Below are 23,468 nucleotides of genomic sequence, written 5' to 3' on the forward strand. Positions count from 1 at the left end.
GAACTCCAAGTTCAGAGGTCTCTACATTCAGCGTTTATCTGATCTGTGTCATGGGTTTCGTCACTATAATATACTCAGGTATAGGTACACCCCTAGTCAAACCACAATGGTCAAAACGCGTATCTATTTGTTTTTGGTTTTAATTGTTTTTAAGAATGAACACTGAACCCCAGAATAAAGCTTAGCAGGCCTACCTCCGTAATTTGACAGCTAATTGGCCTCAATTCTCTAGTCTCTCTCTAAACTAAATTTAGAGTATCTGCATCCTTTTCTTTTTACTAATGCTAAAAAAGGAACGGAACATGACTTTCACATTTAAAGACTCTAAATTTTAGTGCACAATACAAATTTAAACAGTAGGTTCGCGAGTGCGTGCTAAAATCACGGGTTTTACCATCTAAAAATTAAATTTAGAACTGTCAAACTGTGTCTGTCCTTTTCATATTACATTTGTAAGAAGAGCATGCGAATACTCTAAAATTAGGTTGTGCTCAGAATCGGTGCCAATACCTACCTATAAGTATTGTGACGATCGTAATCATCTTTCATTACCTACTTATTAGTTAAAATGCTGTTCCAACAAGAATACCTACCAAAAATTTAGCCAATGCGAACAATTGCAATTAGATAAGTAGGTAGATATAGACAGAACTCTACAATGTTGACTAAGCATACTTACCTACTTACCTATAACTCTTCGAATCGGTTCTGAATCTCTGAATTCGGTTGCTCTTATTCAGTTCTCTCTATGTAATCAGTCAAACATGTCAAAGTTGGGGCACTTATTACCTAAGTAGGTACCTACCTACCTACCAATCTGGTAGGTAAGAAGGTATATGAAGATCAGAGAGGGTCAATTTTTATTTTTAGCTTTGCCCTTAAAGTAAGCACCTTAGGTAATGGTTTTAGATCCATGTTTTGCATACCTACTCATAAAATATTTAAGTAAAGTTAGGTTTTTTGTGATCCAAATGTCAATCTGCTAAATTCAAGTTTATTTAGGTAGTAAGTAGGTACTTACCTACTGAGTCCAAGAGGCGATCTTTCAATCGCCAAATATCGTTTTACTGCGGAACAAAACTGTCATTAATTTAGTAAGTATAGGTAGATGAAAGGGTAGTAGGTACCTAACCTACCTAATAAATAAATTATAAAATCTAAGTTCCTTACCTACCTACTTAATAGGTAATTCTTATATATGGAAGAACATCGTAATGAACAGCATAAAAACCCGGAAACTAGCGAATGAAACATAAAAATAATGCTAAGTAGGTATTATTACATTTTGTCCAATTAAAATCCGCGACCATCTTCAGAGCGGCAAGCCGAAAAGAAATCTCGAATCGCGGAATCCGCACAAAAAGCAAGTGTGTACGGATCCGCAATTACCTCGCGTAATTAACGCCGAGGCGTGGCCGCGTTAATGAGGGACGCTCAGAGGCGGCGGCGGACGTAATCAACATTAAAGATTGGCGGGAGATGCGCTGCTGCCTCCCGCGCCCCGGGAGCACCCCCGCGCGCCCCTCATTACTTATACAAAATACTTAAGACGAGCGTCGTCCCGCTCTCCGCGCGCTAATAGCTCGCGCCCACTCTATCGCCGTCCCGCTTCGCCCGCTAAGCGTAATTAAGCTCGCCTCGCCTCGCCTCGCTCGGCCCCGCCCTCTCTCAGGCGCGGGGGGCGGCGGCGCAGAGCGGGGGGCAGCTGCGACCGGCCGCGCAGTGTGCCGGCGACCGTCGACAGTGCAACGTCGCGCGTGTTCGCCCTACAACCCGAACGATACAAGCTCATCAACACCAGTTCCTCATTAACAGTTCAGTGTTATCGTGCCCGTTTTTGTGTTTTGACTGATCACCCAAGTGTTGTTTGAGTTATACGAATATTGGACAAGTGCTAGTGGCTACGTGTTATGCCGCAAAAACGTGCTTAGCGGCGTTCTGCGGGCGATGCTCACAGGTTACCTATTATTTACATTATTTTTTTAATGGTACTCGCACTTTTCAAGGAGACAGAGAATGGACCAATTGTAGACTCATCAGTCATTTCTCATTTTGCGTTATCGGTAAACGATTTTAGTCAGTATTGTGGTAGAAAAACATGCGTACGGATTTGTTTTCGTTGTTACGTAGTACTGCAACCTGTCTTATTTGAAAACCTTTAGTGGTATTTACTCCTCAGTAACGAACTTTAGCGACATTACATATTTTGGAATAGGCATCCGGGTCGAAGGACCATTTTAGCTCCGCGTCACTATAGAACATTTAGTAGATTGTATTTATTTACACAAAAACATAAGTTGTTTTTTAATTCTTATAGGATAACTTTAAGTAATATTATAATCTTTTTACAAACAAAACCAAGGTCTTAAACAGTTTTTCAGATAGAAAATTTTCAAACAAATTTGAATAAGATTTTCAATGGACGCTACCTTTTTTTATAGTCGATCAATTTAAGAGGAACGTACATATCCGATACGCGCTTCATACATTCAAAGTGATTCTTATTAGAAAACAAAATTTTGAATTGTTAAGTAGGTAAGTACTCAATAGGTACCTACTACCTACTAAATAAATGTTATTGATTGATATCATGAAATTTTGTAACGCTCTAGAAACTCAACTCTGTTCCTATGTAAAAATTTGTACCTAGTTGAAAAGTTACACAGGCTCAAATATTTACATAAACAAATCATTAAACCCGTGTAATTTTAACTTTAAAACTCCTCTTGATTAAGTAGCTACCTACTTAATATAAAATTATTATTAAAACCAACAAGGAATCAAAATATTTGAGTCTGGAATCTGATTAAAAATACTTCTCAGATTCTCTTGTAGAATACCTAGTCAACCTAAAAATAAAAATCAAAATAGCACATCGCAGCTCTACATACAGTTCAAAACCGGAAACTCATTAAATCTGTTAAGTAGGTATACCTACCTAACAGATATTACGTTGAAAAAAGTGTAAGTAGGTGTAATGTAATATTTAGAGCCAAATTAACCTTTGTTTATGTTTCAATGTGCAAATTTACGAAATCCGTCGGTCGCAAAAATTAAGTGGCGTAGTGCTGATGAGCATAAAATTTTAAATCAAGTGAATTTTATGCGTTTCAAAATTATTTTTGGATTATAAGAATTTTAAGTCCATAAAATTTTAATAGGATTTATTTTTATATGCTTTATCGTAATCGGATTTTATTTTCAAAATTGAATCGATATTTTTTATTGGAAATAAAATTCAGATTGTTACTTAGGTAGGTAGGTAAATATAGATACCTACCTAGGTAGGTACTTACGTTAGTGTTTAGTTTTTAAAGTTTTGAAATAAAAAATCGTGTTTAATCAGGTAAAATTAGGTATACCAATAGAATAGTTGAGTATCTATTTTAATAATATAATTCAGCTGTTACCTATTCTTATAATTCATATTACTTAACTAGTCATCTTTGCTTAGTAGGGTAAAGGCACCATAATGAGACACTTTACATTTTTTACGATTGAACGTGTTTAATTTTAAATATTTAGGTTTAAATGTTTTTAAATGTTGATTCGCATAAATTAACTGAGTTATTTTAAATTTATATTCCTATTTACTTATCGAGAATCGAAATCGTTGATTTGAAATTACAATTTATATAGGCTTTTTTATCGTATGATTTAGGTAAATTTCTTGACCGTAAAATGTTTTTTGAAGTTTTGTAGGTACCTATTGGTATTTTAAAAACAATGCCATTGCATGTTAAAGCCTATACTAAGAGATGTGCTTACTTAAATATACCTATAAATTTTGTCCAAGTACGTAGGTAGATCCATATTTCGATTTTATCGTAATTAATTAAAGCTCTAGGGAAATATTATGGAAAAGTGTTTTATATTCCAAATAGATCCTTTAAGATGTGGAAATTATCAATCAATTGTTGAATCAATCGTTACCAATTCCCAAGGCTTTGATAAGAATTATCATGACCATGAATAAATAAATAAAAACAGGACTAAATACATAAAATTAAGCTGTTTGTTGGTCATTTTAAATGATGTAGCCACTAGCCTCTTAGGTTTCCGGCTCTTAACGTTAGGTATATTTAAATTTATTAATATTATATCTAATCTATTTCATAATGATTTACCTACTTAAAATATTAATTATGTAGTCACTTAATAGTTCATCATAAATAAACAAAAATATAGATTTTTTAATGTGGAATTTCCAAATAACGTGGGACAGAATTGGCTTTTAACATCCTATTTAGGTAGGTAAATACCTATGCGTTGCACTATTGGCGTACCTAGATACTCCTAGCATAAGCTTTACGCTTAGTTGAAAGGGAAAAGTGAATGTTTGTCACGATTAACATGGCTAAAAAAAAGTTTTCTGTTGTAAGTGTCCAACAATAAGTTACTGTTAAGTCTCTTCCTTTTACATCTAGTCACAAATTTTTAATTACTAGATAATTATAAAAATGTGCTTAGTCACATCTTGACACTTAACACCCTACTAGATGCAGTTTAAAAAAAATTAAATTGAGTGTACTAAAATATCCATAAGAATAACAGTAAAATTGGTCATAATATTTTTAGTTCAGGTTAGCCCGCTCCCACCTTAGACTGCATCGTCACTTACCATCAGGTGAGATTGCAGTCAAGGGCTAACTTGTATATGAATAAAAAATAAAAAAAGTTAGCGTACCTAAAGCATACCTACCTACCTACATGTGACGCGCAGCGTTGACATGATGTTTTGTTATTCGTAGTAGTAGTAGTACCTAGTACCTACCTACCTGTAGCGGAGACATCAACAAATATTATTCGATTTTTAGGGTTCCGTACCTCAAAAGGAAAAAGGAACCCTTATAGGATCACTTCGTTGTCTGTCTGTCTGTCGTATCCCGTTGACCTAGAATCATGTAATTTGGCAGGTAGATAGGTCTTATAGCACAAGTAAAGGAATAAATCTGAAAATCGTGGATTTTTGGTTACGTCACGCAAAAGAAATTAAAATGGGTTAATGAATAAATAATTAGTATATTAGTGGGGTATCATATGAAAGGCCTTTACCTGTATATAATATTCTAAAACAAATTTTATTTATTTTATGCATAATAGTTTTTGATTTATCGTGCAAAATTTCGGTAGTACGGAACCCTCGGTGCGCGAGTCTGACTCGCACTTGGCTGGTTTTTGGAGGTAGCGGTCAGAATTGATCTAGTGCGACCACTTTTTTTCAACCTATTCCACTTATTTAAATCTATTTTATAATATAAATTCACTATTATAAAAACAAAATGGTTCATGTAAGATTATAAAAGCATTTTTAGAATCATAATAAACATGTTTTGGTTTATAACGCTTTCTTCAACCCCATTAAGTATTTGACAAAAGTTTTTAAAGGAAAAACGATCTCAATGAATGCAGTTATAGGTTTAGGAGACAAGGGTTTAGGCCAGTGAACGTGCGCTTACAACTAACTAGAGTAACTATTCTTCAGTATCTTTACCATTGTACGTAGCTTTTATAGGAGAGCAGAGCTTATATGTACTTAACTAGTAAACTTGCTCCTATTAGTGCTTAAAAGTCTAAACAGTGTCTTTCAAGACACTAAAAAGGAGTATACACTCCTAAAACATGCATTCTAGGATTATTTTGCGTGTTGGATTTTTCGTTTTGAGGTATGGAATTATAATAATATTTCGTTTAAATATATTTCGTTAATAATATTTCGTTTTTGGTACATGAATAATAAATGGAATCCTAAAAAACGGCGCATAACAAATGTACCAAAATATAGAAAAATACAGTTGTTGCATTACTTAATAATAAATATAAGTTCACTTATTTTAAACTCAATTTTTTTGTCACTAAAGTACCTACTTACCTATTAAAAAAAATTACCTACTTACCTCAACCTAGCCAATGATCCATTTTTGAACCATCTCCTTTCTTTCACTTTCCATTATTTCAATTTACCGAGCTGGTGCTCCTGACGTTTCCTCGTGGATTTACGTCTCTAATTTCTGAAATAAGTAAAATTTGTATCCTAAGTCCAGCATCTAAGTTGTCTTAATTACTTTTCTGCAGTATGTAGCGGAGCATTGAAAAAGAATGTAACAGACAGACCGAAAGACACTGCAGTATTGTACCTACCTACGAGCGGTATGGGCTAAAATAAATTATACCTAAGTAGGTCCATTAGTTATAGGTAGGTACCTATCTACGGATGTAGGTTCATGATTTTATGCACATAAAAAGTGCTTATAAATAGGTGATTATCCAATACATAGAAAATTAAAATTATTTACATTAAGTAATACTTACCTAGATAGGTGTGTCGTTTTATATATTCAGGAAATGGAAATAAAAAAATATTGTTGTAGGTACCTACTATATCAAAAGGTAGGTCAATGTAGGGACATAATACCTACTTTCCTGTATCTTGAGATATTGTAAAAATACTTTTGAGAACAATAATTGATATTTACTTTCTTATATGTTTTTATTTTCTTATACCTCACTAGGGTAAGGATTCATTAAAAGAAACGTTTTAACAGCTTTCTTCGAATGAAATGTATTTGTTTCGAATATTGAATTTTTATTTTAAAACAAACGAAGAGCGCACGCGCATTCTCCGCGCAACGGGGCGGCCATCTTGTGAGATCACGTCGACCCGTCCAGATATCGCCCAGACGATATTCGGGACAGATATAGTCATTAATCAAAACGACCTTAGATCGGTATCAGTGATCAAACAATATTTAATTTATTACAGAGCACAGACTATAATTGATAAAGGTGCGTGCGTAGGCGCAAGAGGCCGGTGCGAATAACAACAATGGCGCCACCGTCGGTATAGAAATCGATTTACTTTGCATAGTTACTGTTTTGTTGTAAATAACTAGAGAGCACTTTGATGAAACAAAACAAAATAAGTTAGACTTGAACTAGAAATGTATATAAACTTAGTACCTATTATAATGATAATATGTAATGAACTAAAAAGGCTGGCAAGTGTGAGTCCCATTTTAAATTAGGCACTTAAGTAAGTATTTTTGTATTGTTTGTTTCAACTGTAAAGGTTCGATGTACCTAGACTGTTTTATTGCACACACTAAAAATTAATGTTTATGCCTAGTTAGGCAAATATTCATTAATACATTAAGTAGTAATTTAGTTAATTTTATGATTATCATTTCTATGCTCCATAAAGATAAGTAATAACTGAGCTAATAACTACGTAGATGGGGTATAAAAAATAAATATGCTGCGTTCAAAAAAAGAATAGGAAAGCCAATGACCTCTGTCTATCAACTATTCCTAGAAAAATAAGGTTCGCAAGAAAATTAACTTGCGTACGTAACGTTTATGCCTTCATTATTAACTACAAATATTTAATTACTAAATTATTAAGTAACTAGTATTACAAAATCTAATGAAATTAAAAAAAATTGTAAACACATTTAAGCCATTTAAAAAACGTACCTATTGATATTCCTTCAAATGAGCTCACAGCTAAGTAGGAATACTCCTTAAATTAACCAACGAACTTCGCGCTATAAGGTTGACTACTGGGTAGTTTACCCTACTTACTCATTGTGGTTGGTTTCAGATAAATATTAAAATTTAAAAAGAGGCCATAAAGGTAAAATAGCGACATAAATGAAATATAAGTTTACCTATAGGTATTACCTACCTATTATTATTACTTACTTAGATACGTTTTAGGTACCTATTATATTATATATATATTTAAAGTTTATACTAATTGACCTGCCCTGGCTTCGCTTGGGTCGAATATCTGAAAATCCTACCTATAAATACCTAGGACTATTATATCTTCTGTGACCTAGGTAGGTACCTAAGTATTTCTAGCCCCAGCAAGGGTTTGAGCTTTGTTTATATTATTATATTATATTGTCAGTCAGGCAGTTCATACTTTATACGCAAAGATGTTGTAGGTAAACTTAAAAACAGTTGATTTTGAACTAGCTGCCTAAGTAGGTAAGTACCTACTGACCTAAATTTTAGATTGCACGTGATAAGTTTTGTTGTTGCGGCTGGCGCCATCTATCGGCCGGTAGTGGAACTAAGTTTATCGGCCTGGGAAACGCGCGGCACAGACACTTCACAGATAAGGACCATCGTGACGGCTCGTTGAGATGGACCGAAGATAGGGAGATAACACTTTTTAGTACCTATTTGTCTTTGAAAGCACATAAAGTACCTACTTGGGCGTAGCTTCAAAATTATAGATAGGTAAATAGGTACTTAAGTATCATATTTTAACAAAAAATTAATTTATACGTAGATATTTTTCGGTTGGTAAAATGTAATTCGACAGTTATTAATTTATTTTAGTTAATGGATATTATGTATCTACTACTTATTTAAAAATTGCAATAATACCTACCTACTTAATTTTCTTTCGTAAATTATTCGTTGGTATAGTTGACGCATTTTAAACTGAGTCGTCGAGTTATCTGTCTGTTTCGCTCGCACTTACCTACGACCTGTAAGTGTGAGCGAAACAGACAGATAACTCGATGACTCAGTTTAAAATGCGTCGACTAACTAGGTACTTACCTGGTAGGTAGAGTCCATAAAAAACAAGTATTTTTCATGCGGAAAATCTTCTCTCCTAGGAGGTAGCCTTGCTCCAGCAGAAGTTAACATACCTACATAACAAGATGAAGTCGGCCCAGAGGTCAATCATCCAATATACCTACCTGTACCTACCTACCTAACCGACTATACGGTTCGCATTATGAATGGATTTCAAATCCGAATTCATGATGTAACCATGTAACAGAAAACCGTTAAATCGGCGCGTGTGACCTGTATCGTTTACGTTAAAACTGGACAAGTGCGAGTTGACCTCACGCGGAGAGGGTTCCGTACCTCGTGAATATATGAGATTTTACGCGCAATACCTACTGAGAGATTAGCCATGTTTTTTTAAAACCATAGACTACTTAAGTTTTCCTGTAATTTATAAGTAAAGAACTATTTTCTGTATTTTTTCAAAATTTTATCCTCTGTTGTTTCGGAGATAAGTGGGTGGAATGATCAATTTACATTTATTGCACTTAATAACTAAAACTATTTATTTTTAAATTTTAAAAAAAATATGGTAAGTAGGTATGAGGAGTAAGTATTTGAGATCCTCTACAAGCCCTTTCATTTGACTTGTCACACGGTACCTAGGTACTATTTGGAAAAGTTTTTTAAAATTTTCCCATAAAAGTGAACACCATACCTACCTATTATTTAAAATTCATTTATTAACGTTACAACGTCAATGTTTGGGATACAAAAAATCATGACGTGTACCTTTGAACTTAATCGACCCAGTAGATTCGGAGAAAATTGACTGTGATAGACGGACAGACAAGACAAGTAATCCTATAAGTGTTCCGTTATCTAGGGTTCTGTACCCGAATAGTGCCAATGAGACCCTAATCTCCGATGTCCGTCCGTCTGTTTGGCTCTCAGCGGACTGTGTCTCATGAACCGTAGTTGGTAGAGAGTTTTCTGTTTCCACTAGGATAACAAATAATAAAAGAAATTAAATGGCCGCCATATAAAATAAAAAATATAAAAGTGCGAGTCTGACTTGCACGTGACCGGTTTTTCATTCGGACGACGTACGGAACCCTAAAACGGTTCTAGTTCGTTGATTCTTTTTTCAAATTCAACATGTAGGTAAGATCATAAATTTCCATTCCACAACCCGGTCGTGCTACGCAAATGTCAACAAACATGGCGCTGTTGAACAAATCGATTACCCATCGAAACTTCAACGGTGCATTCTGACGGCAACTTTACAAAATATTTTGGTGTTTGTTTTACAAATTGTACGGTTATTCATACAAAATATTAGTTAAGTATTATATTGAAACTAGTTTATGCTCGCTGCTTCGTCCGCGTGGACTACACAAAATTCAAACCCCTATTTCATCCCCTTAAGGGTTGAATTTTAAAAATCCTTTCTTAGCGGATGCGTACGTCATAATAGCTATCTGCATGCCAAATTTCAGCCCGATCCGTCTAGTAGTTTGAGCTGTGCGTTAATAGATAATTTATATATTTAGATATTTTTTAATAAATTTAAATAAGCAACTGAGTTTGAGTAATATTGTAGGTATAGTTAGTTATTTATGTAGCGTATATTTTAGCTATCAAGGACAAAAAAGATGGATGCGCCATGTGGTTCCATACAACAGTGGGCCCGAACTGTACAAAATTGAAAAAAGCCATATTTTGTGGAGTAGCAATCGATTACCGAAATTTTAACCCTGCATTCTGACAGCAACTGTTACAAAATTCTTTGGTGTTTGTTTTACAAATTGTCCGGTTATTTATACAGAATACCAGTTATTATGTTTAATAAATTTAAATAGACAACTGTGTTTGAGGAATAGATACCTACCTACCGTTATTTCCGTACAAAGTGTCACTCGCGCTATGAAAACGAATATAATAATTATAATAATGTATCATCTATTAAAATCGGTAGAGCCGTTGAGTAGTTACGAGCGGACATAGGAACGGACATACAGTACGCGGCCGAAAGTAATGTACATCGGCCTTTACATTGAAATTTCGGCTTTGTAGAGCGTTGTCTCTGTCACTCATACCTATTTGACGTTTTGTCGGTCTCAACGACAGAGACAGTGCTCTACAAATTTACTAAAGGCCGATGTACATTACTTTCGGCCGCGTACTGTAGGTAGCTATATTTTAGAAATCAACAGTCAAGGACAAAAAAGATGGATGCGGTCCATACAACAGTGGGCCCGACGACGAACTGTACAAAGCTGAAAAATGTCTTATTTTGTAGAGTAGATACCTACTAATTATTTGCTTAAGTTTATTTACCGACATTTTAACAGTTTTTGTCTTGGAAATCCAAGACAAAAACTGTTAAAACGTAAAATTATTTGGCAATTGAAAAATCGGCCGCTAATCAAAATATACAGTAGCCGGCAAGAAATATTGTACATCGACCTTTAGAATGAGATCTCGGCTTTGTAGAGCGTTGTCTCTGTCACTCATACCTATGTGACGTTTTGTCCGTCTCAACGACAGTGATAAGTAGTACCTAAGTGCTTATTTTTAGATTGTAAATTGTAGTTATAGAAGTCCAAGTTGAGTTTTACAGACGTTTTGTCGTACAGACAAAAAACAGTTTAAGCATCTGATCTGTTTATTAATTAAATAGGTACATTGTTTTCGTAGCTGTGCCTACTAAAGTCGGGCCCAATTTCGGCCATCTCCAACTTAGGAGATAATAATAATTCCAACGGTTCTTTTGACGGAATACTACCTACCCAATTCGTTATTTATATTGTTGTGCCCAACGGTTGTGTATTCATGTGATTACAGTGTCCACTTTCTGGTTCCATTTTCTCGTTTAGCTCAATTTATCTGTGCCCGGTAACATTAATACATTTTTCGGTTTCTTGCGCGCTTATATGGGTATGATAATTTATTTCCGGCGCAGGTAAGTACGCGACGCGTGCGCTTGCCACGACAAACTATTACATTCATGGCGTTAGCACGATTTGCATTTGAAATATTTCATACGGCTCGTGCCTAGGACTCACAATGGTCGGAGTCTCGGAGAGGCGTCTCAGCGATGCCCTATGCCATATCAAATTTCGTGGTTTATTTTTCAGACTCGTGCTCGGGTAGGTTTCTTTTGTAGGAATGCTCGATAATGGGACACATTTCGTGACACACGTGTCTGTAGAAAGGGGCCTTCGATTGTGTGAGGAACCGTTTGAGTAGGTATGGATTATGCTAAATGATTATTACCTATGTGTCTATTTCACTAGTTTTAACATACATTTCCAGAGGTAGTTGTAAAGTTTTTCTTTATGTGACGTAAAGGTGGGGAGATGCTTGTTTTTTTAACAATACCTACCTCAGTAAATTCATACGTCTGTAGTTAAAAACGGTGCAAAAATATTTAAGGTTAGAATAACTCGGAAAATTAGAACAGGCAATTACCAAAATGCACAGTATAAGAGCTGGTGAATTCCACTAATCATGCGAAATTAATCTAAAGGCATTTCTCCGTGTGACGTATACTTACCGTTTGCGTATGTACACATTGCGCACATTTTGAGATCTCATTCGCCATTTTAGCTTAATGTGGTAACTGCCATGTCAAAAGTACGGTAGGACTAAAATCGTACTTTTGACATGACAGTTGGAGTTGACACATAGAGCTAAAATGGCGAGTGAGATCTCAAAATGTATCTATGTACCTACCTACTAAAAGGTGGGGAGAGAGCAAAGGTTTTTTACAGAATAAGCACCTACAAGGATTTACCTATACCTAGTACACGACAGGTCGAGATGGCAATCGGGGACGGAACGCCCCGCATAGCCGCCGCGCTACGCTGACGTGCGGGGCGTCACTCCGCGTCATACCCCGATAGCCATCTCAACCTGTCGCAAGCCTGTCGCGGACGATACGTTTAAGTATAAATCTTATGGTTATTGCCAAAATGCACGACAAAAGCAGGTGAAGTTCGCTAATTAAGCGAAATTAATCTGACAGCATTTCTCGATGTGACGCAAAGGTGGGGAGATGCTTTTGTTTTATTGAATAATTGCCGCGAGGTGTTTCGGACGAGACGAACTGGTTCCGCCAAGGCCAGCCGTCGAACTTGCCTCGAATCGTAACCACTATTCTCTGGGACGATCGATTTCAACTCGAACACTCGACGATTGATAAAAACAACTTCATGTCAAACTCTATTGTTTGTGGTAGCATCGGCTTGTGTTTAATTAATTTTGTCACAGAGGATAATGTCGTATAGTTATTGGATATCGAACCCTAGATCGAAACTACCTATAGTAGGTAGGTAGGTGGAGATGGTAATCAGGGTGGCGACGGACGCCCCGCACACCCGCACCGCTAACCTGGTGCGGGATTTTCGCCGCCTCATAACTACCTCGATTGCCATCTCGACCTGTCGCGAACTTATAGGTAGGTAGGTACCTACTCATTACTCAATTATTGTTTTTATCACTTTTGCGTTTAGCCAATATTAGTAACAGCTCTACAATTTAATTACTTAATACAAAAATAAAAACCGAAAGGTCGACGGTTCAAACCCCGCCCGTTGCACTATTGTCGTACCTACTCCTAGCACAAGCTTGACGCTTAGTTGGAGAGGAGAGGGGAATACCTATTAGTCATTTAACATGGCTAATATTCTTTAAAAAAATTAAACTTAACTATTATCTAGCTAGCTGGCTACCTAGCAAGTTTTTATTGATAGTGCCTATTTGTTAGTATATAAATCTTAAAATAAATCCAAATATACCTACTGATAAACGATTATTAAAATCAGTTAATCGTAAATTTAAAATAAATAAACAGGAGTTTTTTTAAAAATCTAAAACGAACAAGATGAGTTTGTGACTCTAAAAATCGCGCCGATTTATTACCAATTTATCGGCTAGCTCAGTTTAGGTGGCGTAAAATAAAGTTATGATTCCGAAACGACTAGGTACATAATATATCTACGTATAGGCTTAAATATAATAATACCATTTTGGTTATTGAAAAGTGCCCGAGGCGAATGCGAAGCTTCGCGCTATACCTACGCGTTGACATCGCGCGGAATTCACGCCTACCTAGGCGTGTGATCAGAAGTTAAATATTTATTTAATAGTAGCTGATCAACCAGTCTTTGCTTGGGTAAAAGTATTTATAGTACGTTAATAGCATACTTTATACCTAATAGGTACTTCTGAGTAAAGTACTTGCCTTGCTAATGGCGAAAGAATTATTCATCATCATCATCAACTGATAGACGTCCACTGCTGGACATAGGGACTTCCACACGCCACGGTCTTGCGCCGCCTGAATCCAGCGGCTCCCTGAATCGTCAGATGTCGCCCGTCCATTTAGTGGGGCGTCTTCCAACACAGCCTCTTCCGGTGCGAGGAAGAGTTATTACAATTAGTTAAGTCGTTTCAGAGTTTATCAATTACAAACAAACAAACAAACAAATTTTTCCCTTATTAGCTAATATCCAATTGCTATAATTATGAGGGAAAATATCGTGAGGAAACCTTCATGCTTGATAGTTCTCCATAATGTTCTCAAAAGTAGCATGTCAAGCTAAGTAATTCGCACTTGGGCAGCGTGGTGTACCTTTTCAAAGCAGCGCGTCGATAGGTTGATAATGAATACCTACCTGGCATGCGTTGCAACTTGCGGTGCGACTCGCGCGCCACCTATTGTTCAAGGTATTGTACCTATTAGAAACCTTCACGGTGGTGTCAACTACAACTGTACAAAATTTCAACTCAATCGGATGAACGAAGGGCGAATGTATTAAGTAGGTACGTAACGTTACACACGGACAAAAATATTGTTTTGATATAAAACTTAAATTCAGTCCTACGCTTAATAAAATCATTATTGTTAGCTAAGTACCTACCTATGTAGTCTAATAAATTAATATAATAATTATAAAATAATAATAAATTAATGTAAGATAAGATGCCTCACAATATACCTAATCCCTTGTAGGTATACGGCTTATAATATCTAACAGATACCTAAGTATCTACCTATCTATTGATATATATTTTATAATTAGAGCTTAGTTAAGTAGACACTAATTGCCTTTAATCGTATTGATTGCCTTCTTTGTGGCTGACCATTAACGCCTTAAGTCTGAGGTATTTATTTATTTTATTTTATTTAAGTCTTAAAGGGAAGCTACGGTTTTAGGAGACAAATTGTATTTTTTTTCATATTCGACGGCATGGCCTTTGAGTTATGACTGCGATTTCGCCTGCAGCCTTACGGTGGTTACGCACTCATCCTATCCGAGTCCTTGAAAATACATTCCTTTTTATTTTGAATGGTAGCTTATGACATTATGTCGTAGATAATCGCTGGTATTCTCATTTCTCACGGATGACGGATAGAACTCGGATGAAGGAAGTGCAGTGCGTAATCGCCGTTAGCATGCCTTGCATTTACCGGCTCAAAGATTCACTTAGGTACCTACAAATCTTTAACTTTGGAACTAAACATTTTAACAGAAATTTGACAAATCACAGACACAGATAATTGTTTCTAGAACATATATATACCTATATAAAATTCCATTGAGTTTGATTGGTTAGTAAATATTCAAGTGAGAACCTAAAATACGTTTGTATGGGATGCGCTGGGAAGCGCGCTAGAGTTACCTGGGCTATATGTTTGCCCTATATGTAGGTACCAGTGGCGTGCACAGGAGTTCAAGCCAGGGTATGCATTTAGGTATGAACTTGTTTTACGGCAGGTTATAATGAAAAAGTAAGCATTGATTTCTTACAATGAGGGTAAGCAGTGCGCTTATGCTTCTATGAGCTGCACGCCACTGGTAGGTACGTATGTCCGTTCCTATGTCAGCTCGTAACTACTCATGGGCTCAACCGATTTTGATAGATGATAAGTAACAATATTAGATTCGTCTTCATAGCGCGAGTGACACTGGATAGGTAGGTAGCAAGGTACTTTAACAGTGAATAACATGGTTGGTGAGTTCTCCATAATGTTCTCAAAGGAGTCAAAGGTGTGTGAAGTCTGCCAATCCGCAATTGGCGAGCGTGGTAGACTATGGCCAAAACTCTCACTCTGAGAGGAGACCCGTGCTCTGTAGTGAGCCGGCGATGGATTGATCATGATGAAGCTAGATTAGCCAAGTGGGCACATTGTCAAGGCACTTCACTGCTGTAATAGCGGGTTATCTCACAATAATTAGTGATAATCGATATGTCCCAAAACGTTATCAATATTTGCTATTAAATAATCGATACCACACTGTGGTGATAAGCGGTCATTGCTTGACAATTATTATGGGGATAAAACCAACAGAAGAAAATATTGTGGTGACCGTTTAAAACTATTTAAGTAGACCTATCTACCTACTATATCATGAACAAGTGAACAACCCATCGCCAGCTCACTACAGAGCACGGGTCTCCTTTCAGAGTTTTTGGCCATAGTCCACCACGCTGACCATGTGCGGATTGGTGGACTTCACACACCTTTGAGAACATTATGGTGAACTCTCTGCATGATGTTTTCTCACGATGTTTTCCTTCGCCGTTAAAGCAAGTGATATTTAATTACTTAAAACGCACATAACTCCGAAAAGTTATAGGTGCGTGTCCGGGATGAACCCCCGACCTCCGATTAGAAGGCGGACGTCCTAAGTCCTAACCACTAGGCTATCAGAGCCGTACCTACTTAATATTGTTGCCAAACTCCTGTATCTACCTACGAATAACACAGAAACCATGCTATCGAATACAGAATGTCGCATCGGGTGATAAAAATACCAATATGTACATCACATTTTAAATTAAATATATTTAAGTAGCTTAATGCAAAACTGTACAATAGGTACCTAGAAAAGAGTTATTTTCGTTGAAACAAGCACCTGTAACAGCTCTATTATAGACAGAAAACGAACAGGAATGCAGAATTAAGCGGCTCGATTTCATTGTTTATGTTAAATATTATCCTTATTCGTCTTTAAACTGGTCCGTAGATAGTAGGTACCCCTATGAATTACCCGCAAAGCGTTGGGTAGAATGCGCTAGTGATGTTATGTTACGCTGCTGGTATTCGTATTCGTATCGAGACATTAATAAAATTAAATATAGTACGCGACAGTCGAGATGGTAATCGGGGAGGGAACGCCCCGCACATCCGCACAGCCCCCGCACTAACTCGGTGCGGGCGAGTGTGGGTGTGCGGGGCGACGCGACCCCCCGCCTCAACCTGTCGCGGACTATAGTTACTATCAGTGGTGTGCAGTTCATAGAGGCATATTATATCTAAGCCCTGCTTACCCAAGCTGAAGTAGATCAACGTTCATTTTTCTTCATGGCAGATAGTACTAGGTTATTTAACAAACTAATACCTAGCTTAGGTTCGAAGCCTGTGTATGCTACTGTAATACCTATGTAGTCTCTATCTAACTAAACCTACTCGTTATCATCATCATCATCATCATCATCCATAATGTATATTGTGTCCCGGAAAATCATCATCAATTGTTGGTTTGTTGGTATTTGGTTTGTCCTTCAATCACGTCGCAACGGAGCAAGGGACGACGTGATTTTTTGCATGGGTAAGTATATAGTTAGAAACCTGGAGAGTGACATAGGAGTTTTAACCCGAAAAATCAAAGAGATCCCACGAGATTTTCTAAAGAGTTCCTACTGACGGTTTTTTTTAAAAACCCGTTTACGCGGACGAAGTCGCGGACTGTCATGTATTGAAATCAATTCACGATTCATTTCGAATAAACAAATATTTAGTATTCGTACCTATTTGTGAAATTGTTACATCACTAGAGTGCAGTATGCAACTCGATTGCGCGTGAATAATTTTATTATGAATTCCAAGTGTCACTTTAATTATGTTTTGTTGCAGATGCGGTTGACTTTTTAAAGGCATTGGGAATAGCTCATTGTCGCTTTGGAAATAACTATGACGTAGCGCTGTTTGTTTTACGTATACCTACCTATTATAATTATAAAGGTGATCGCATACCACGAGACTAGAGGTGCAACCGCTAGAGCCACAAAATCCATATACCTAACAATACTGAAAATGATCAAGTCAAGCTAGCGATAAGATTCGGTCGCATCGTGTGCATCCACGAAATACTGATGACGTCGCCAACAGCAGAGATCGCACTATATAACTCAACCAATGCTCATGCAATTTCATACCCAATGCTGTTAATATAACTGGCACTTTCAGTATACAGAAAAATGAGCTTCTTGCCTCACTGGCAGCTCTTGCGACACGTGTTTTGCGGCAATGTGCGATCACATTAATATCAAGATATCGAGCACGGCGACGACGCGGCCTATGCTGTCGCTCACATTTTCAGTAGGTATACTGAAAAATGCATTTCTTGCGCCCGCTACTTACGAATTTGCGGTAGTGTGCGATCAGCTTAATACTTACCAAGGTGTCGAGAACTCCGCTTATGCTAATTTGATCTCGACAAAAACTGAATATTCATTAAATGTATTTGTTCTCTAATTAATAGACTGACGTCATCGTGTGACCGTGTATCCTTAACTATTATCAACTAGCTATTGAACATAGGTGTAGTTCGCGACAGGGCGAGATGACAATCGGGGTATGAGGCAGGGGACACCCCGCACACCCGCACAGCGCCCGCGCTATCCTACACCGGGTTAGCTCGGGGGCTGTGCGTGGCGCCCGCATCCCGATTGCCATCTCGACCTGTCGCGTACAATAGATAGGTATACACAGTTGTTTAGACAACTCCATGGCATGGCAATTCATGGCACCAACTTAAATATTTCCATAGCAAATATCTTATAATTAGCGACGTATCTTTATTTTAATAATTAAACTAGCTTACGCTCGCGACTTCGTCCGCGTGGACTACACAAATTTCAAACCCCTATTTCACCCCCTTAGGGGTTGAATTTTCAAAAATTCTTTCTTAGCGGATGCCTACGTCATAATAGTTATCTGCATGCCAAATTACAGCCCGATCCGTCCAGTAGTTTGAGCTGTGCGTTGATAGATCATTCAGTCAGTCAGTCAGTCACCTTTTCCTTTTATATATATAGATTTAGACTTTTAACACAGAAGGTATACCTAGGTGATAGGGTGGGTCACAGAACGACTTAGACCTCTCTTGATTTATACAGAGAGGTGTTTAAAGTCTCAAGCGAATTTGATTCAAAAGAAAAAATAAATTTTAATACATGTGTATGTCAACTTGTAGTCCTTACGATAAATAACAAGACTTTACTAATGATTTGGAGACCGAGAGGAGCCAAAACTTTTTAGTGTTATAAAGCTAGACAGACGAAGTCATGGACATGTGCTAGTAATAGCAATAAAATCAGGCGACGTATGGGCGGTAATAATAACGTTTTACAGCGCAATTTGTTTTATGTATAAAATAATCAGTTTAATTTGCGACACATATCTTCGGACTTTTCGCTTTGTGATAATTAATATTGCAGGCAATTAATAGTTAAGGCCTATAATTACTTGTAATTGTATATCAGACTGGATTAGTGCGCTTCGGTGTTTTTTAAGTAATTTTTATCTTTCTTTATGGTTTAATTATAGGTTAATAAAGCCAGGCACTCACTGGCGTGCTGACTGTAAGGGCTAGCACTCTCCGCGGTAAATTTCCGTACGTTTTTTCCCGCAAAATCTGTGAACTATAGAACTACGTAGAAGCGCGCGCACTCCGGAATTAATTCCGGACCGCTTTTTTAGGGTTTCGTACCTCAAAAGGAAAAACGAAACCCTTATAAGATCACTTGTTGTCTGTCTGTCTGTCTGTCTGTCTGTCGGTCTGTCAAGAAACCTACAGGGTACTTTCCGTTGACCTAGAATCATGAAATTTGGTAGGTAGGTAGGTCTTACAGCAGACATTAGGGGAAAATCTGAAAACGGCGAATTTGTGGTTCTACATCAACCAAAAAAAATTAAATTGTGGTCATGAACTAAAAATTAGTATTTTCAATTTTCGAAGCAAGATAACTACATCGAGTGGGGTATCATATGAAAGGGCTTCATCTGTGCATTCTAAAACAGATTTTAATTTATTTTTGTGCATCATACTTTTTGAATTATCGTGCAAAATGTCGAAAAAATACGACTGTAGTACGGAACCCTCGTTGCGCGAGCCTGACTCGCACTTGGCTAGTTTGTAATAGATTTAAATTCAAATTTACGGATTTTAAAACCCACCGCAACTGGCCTCTAACCGTACAGATACAGTAACGAATACCTTACGATGTTCTAGTATGCATGCTTCAAATAATTAAAAATGTTTCAAAAGCATTTATTATGAGATGTTAATCATAACATCCACATGATGGTAGCGTATTTTTTTCTCATCTGTAAAATTTAAAAAAAAAAGACAAAAGGTTTGCATTATGTCCACAGCGACGAGCTAAGCTCGCATCCGAAACACAGGATAAACCCTGCGGCCACCATTGTCCATGGTTGTGGCCTAATAAAAATTACCTTAAGACAATAGCATCCCCAGGCCAAGACTGCCGCGAAATTTTACATAATAATTATTAATAATTATTTTCGAAAGTGCACCGCCCCAAACGCTTCTTGCTCCGAACAGGTGTGGTTTTTAATAGCCATTAAAAAGCTCGTATCTTTTTTAATACTAATACCTACTAACGATTTCGGATTTGTATCGATCGGAGGACTGCATTAAAATTTCTCAATGGCCCCCATTCACTTTAATAATATTACGGTCTGAATTAGTTTCGCATGTTTTGGCCGTGTATTAAGTGTTTTTGGTTTCGAATTTTTGTTTAGGTACGTTGTTATCATGTAGACCTTACAAATTATTATTATGAATTCTTACATTTGGTTATATTTAACATCTTTTAATTTGAAAAGGTGAGTTGGTCTTTTTTTAAATGCAAATTAGTCTCACCTTCGCGTTCGATGCGATTTTAAAAATTATTTACACCTGTAAAAGTTCTAACTGTCGATATAATAATATGTAGCCTATATAATTTTTATATCATATACACACACACATACCTATCTCTACTAACTTTTCCACCGAGTTGTTGAACAGCAGAGCAACCCATAACAGCAAATATTTGACACTACTGCTTGCCGTATGCAGTGAGTACCTCCATCTAACTGCTGGACAGCAAAGCAATCCATATAGGGGTAAAATACACTATTGCTTGACTTGACGCTTAAGCGAGCCTTCCCTTATATCATAAAATAGATTTCTTCTTCTTTTAAGGCTATTGCTAAGGAGACAAAGAGTCTACTTTGCTGTAAGAATAAAGATATTTTTTCAATTAAGTATTAAATAAAAACATTTCATTTAGAGCAATTATTATACTCACAGACATAATTAAAAATCTTATCGTGATTCTAGTAGGCATAAAAAATAGAATATCATTGTCATAAACACTTCTAATTTCTATCGTCACCTCGCATTATAACATAAGTACGGGTTTCTTTTTAAATTCCTCCTCGTCCCGAAGAATACACGAAGCGTGTCGGTTAAGCGTATTTTAATAACATTTTTGGTCGCTGAGGTAATTACTGTTTATATCATCATCGCCCCAACACAATTAAGTAAAGTTTTTTGGGAATGCGCGACAATCACGTTTTGATTACGGTCGTAAGAAAAGTGGACACAGCTACGATTTCTATACGTGTCGTGCCGCCATTGTAGATTGGGATATTTTTTATGAAGTTAATTACGTATTTTAATCGAGACCGCTAGTTATTTTATACTTGTAAACATTGTCATCTGTGAAAGTTATATTTTTTTAATGAACTTGAACGAGTTTTACATTGGTTTTAACTAAGATAGTGCAGTTTTAGAGGTGGTGTACATGTAAGATTTTATTCTGGAACTAAAGCGATTCGATGAATTAATTTAGTCAATACCATTCTCGCTTAGAAAACCTCCGAACGATAACGGGTAATTAACGTTCCGTACTCCGTAGGTACTACAGTACAGTTTTTTCAATATAGTAATCTTACTTTGAAAGTTGAAAATACTAATTATTTGTTCATGTTCATACATTTAAATTTTTTTTCGTAATAACTACAAATTCACGGTTTTCGGATTATTCTCCTTTCGTATGCTATAAAACCTACCTACCTGCCAAATTTCATGATTCAAGGTCAATGGGAAGTACCCTCTAGGTTTCTTAACAGACAGACAAACAACGAAGTGATCCTATAAGGATTCCGTTTTCCTTTTGAGGTACGGGACCCTAAAAATTAGATACGTTAACACTTTAGGCAAAGGCGTATCCATTCAAAAACAACGCATAACAATTTGATTCGTATTTACTACTGCTCGTTTGTACAATGATTTTGTTTTCCATCACATTTAGTTACGTAATTGGTGTTGAAAAAATACAATTTCGTGTCCCACGAAATCGTCTGATCGTATCGTGTGAACTGGGCTTTACGTCAATAGCACATGATCGGCCTTTGTTACGGAATGACATTTAATTTTCATAAATTTTCCCACTTTGTTCGTAAATGTAATGTGCTTAGGGTGAGAACACACTGAGTTTGTAAATGATGGTTAATTATTATGTAGATAGCTGTTTAGTATTAAGAGCGAATTAGAGCTATATCTCTAACCAAATAAGAGTTAAATTAATTACTTAGCTTATTTCAAATCTATGGAGCTTAATTTATTTCATACCAATCAAAAGATTAATTAGTGCTGTCCCTATGACACTTTACCGCTATCGATCTAATAACAAATAACTATCGGTTCAAATTGAATTTCTAAACCCGTTTTGATCCCCGAATAGATAACTGATACTAAGTAATATTATATTGGTAGGTACCTACCTATAATGTTCAATCAAACAAGTGATTTTTAATTAAATAAATCACATAAAGAACTAATCGATATTTTGATAAGAAAAATAAATCAGCGTAAAGTTTTAATTAAGAACCTACTAGTTTCTAATAACTACCTAGGTACTTTATATTGCAAATGAATGTTCTGACTTTCTGTGACTGTAAAAATGAATTTTCAGCTCTTTTATTATAGGTATAAAAACTACTAACTCAAATGTATCTTCGTCAAATCAGAGACTTGATCAAAAGGGCTATCAATTTCTGATTTGCGTGTTAATAGAACATCGATGTGTTCTGTAAATATCGTACAGGCATTTAATAATATATTGGTGGTGCATTCTCGACTTAAGTATCGAAAATATTTATATGTATATTCATATTTTATCGACACTTATTAAAGGCCGGCTACCACTCGCATCGTGAGGTGAGAACGATGGCGCCCCCTGCTGCGATCCGAGCGAGACGGGAACAAAACTGAATTCAAAATGAAGTTATGGCTTTTACTTTTTTTTTATTTTATTTTGTGTATACGTGGTCACGTTTATGCGTTTATCATCGCCATTGTAATTTGAATATACCTAAGTTGAAATAGAGCCTAAGAGGTAGATGTTTAAAGCATTCTTAATGATACAAAGAAGCAAACTTTTAGGTACCTAAAATAAAACATATCATCTTGTCAATTAAATTATTTGCATCAGCTACAGTATTGATGTTTGACTGTAAAAATTGACGTTAAATTGCTTAAAACTTGATGTCTAAAATAACTAATCGCCGACTTGATTTTTGTCATTTTGGCGCTGATAGCAGAGTGAGCGTCGTATTGTGAGCGTACTCTAAACTAAATGTTAATAAGACAACTATCCACATAGTGTCAAAACGAAGACTATTTGCTACACAGTGTAAAATTTTAATTCCAGTTTTGAATTGGAACAAAAAATAACTGTCATTTTGTTTGGCACACGTTTTCCATACTCATAGATTTATTATTATGTCCATGTCAGTGTTTAAAATTCAAAAGTCACGTTAATTACAGTAGCGGAGCGGTCATGTGAAT

The 23,468-nt window shown here is 36.4% G+C and overlaps 1 protein-coding gene across 1 annotated transcript in view; it reads left to right on the forward strand.

Moving 5' to 3' along the window:
* The first annotated feature begins 1,709 nt into the window (after positions 1–1,709).
* The window catches only part of LOC117988138 (zinc finger homeobox protein 3-like), a 76,215-nt gene continuing 54,456 nt past the window's right edge, over positions 1,710–23,468 (forward strand). Inside the window, 1 exon segment of the mRNA XM_069503132.1 lies at positions 1,710–1,957. The gene's annotated coding sequence lies outside the window, so the exon portion shown is untranslated.

Source organism: Maniola hyperantus, chromosome 14 (genome assembly GCF_902806685.2).
Source record: "Maniola hyperantus chromosome 14, iAphHyp1.2, whole genome shotgun sequence".
In the NCBI taxonomy this organism is placed as follows: Eukaryota; Metazoa; Arthropoda; class Insecta; order Lepidoptera; family Nymphalidae; genus Maniola; species Maniola hyperantus.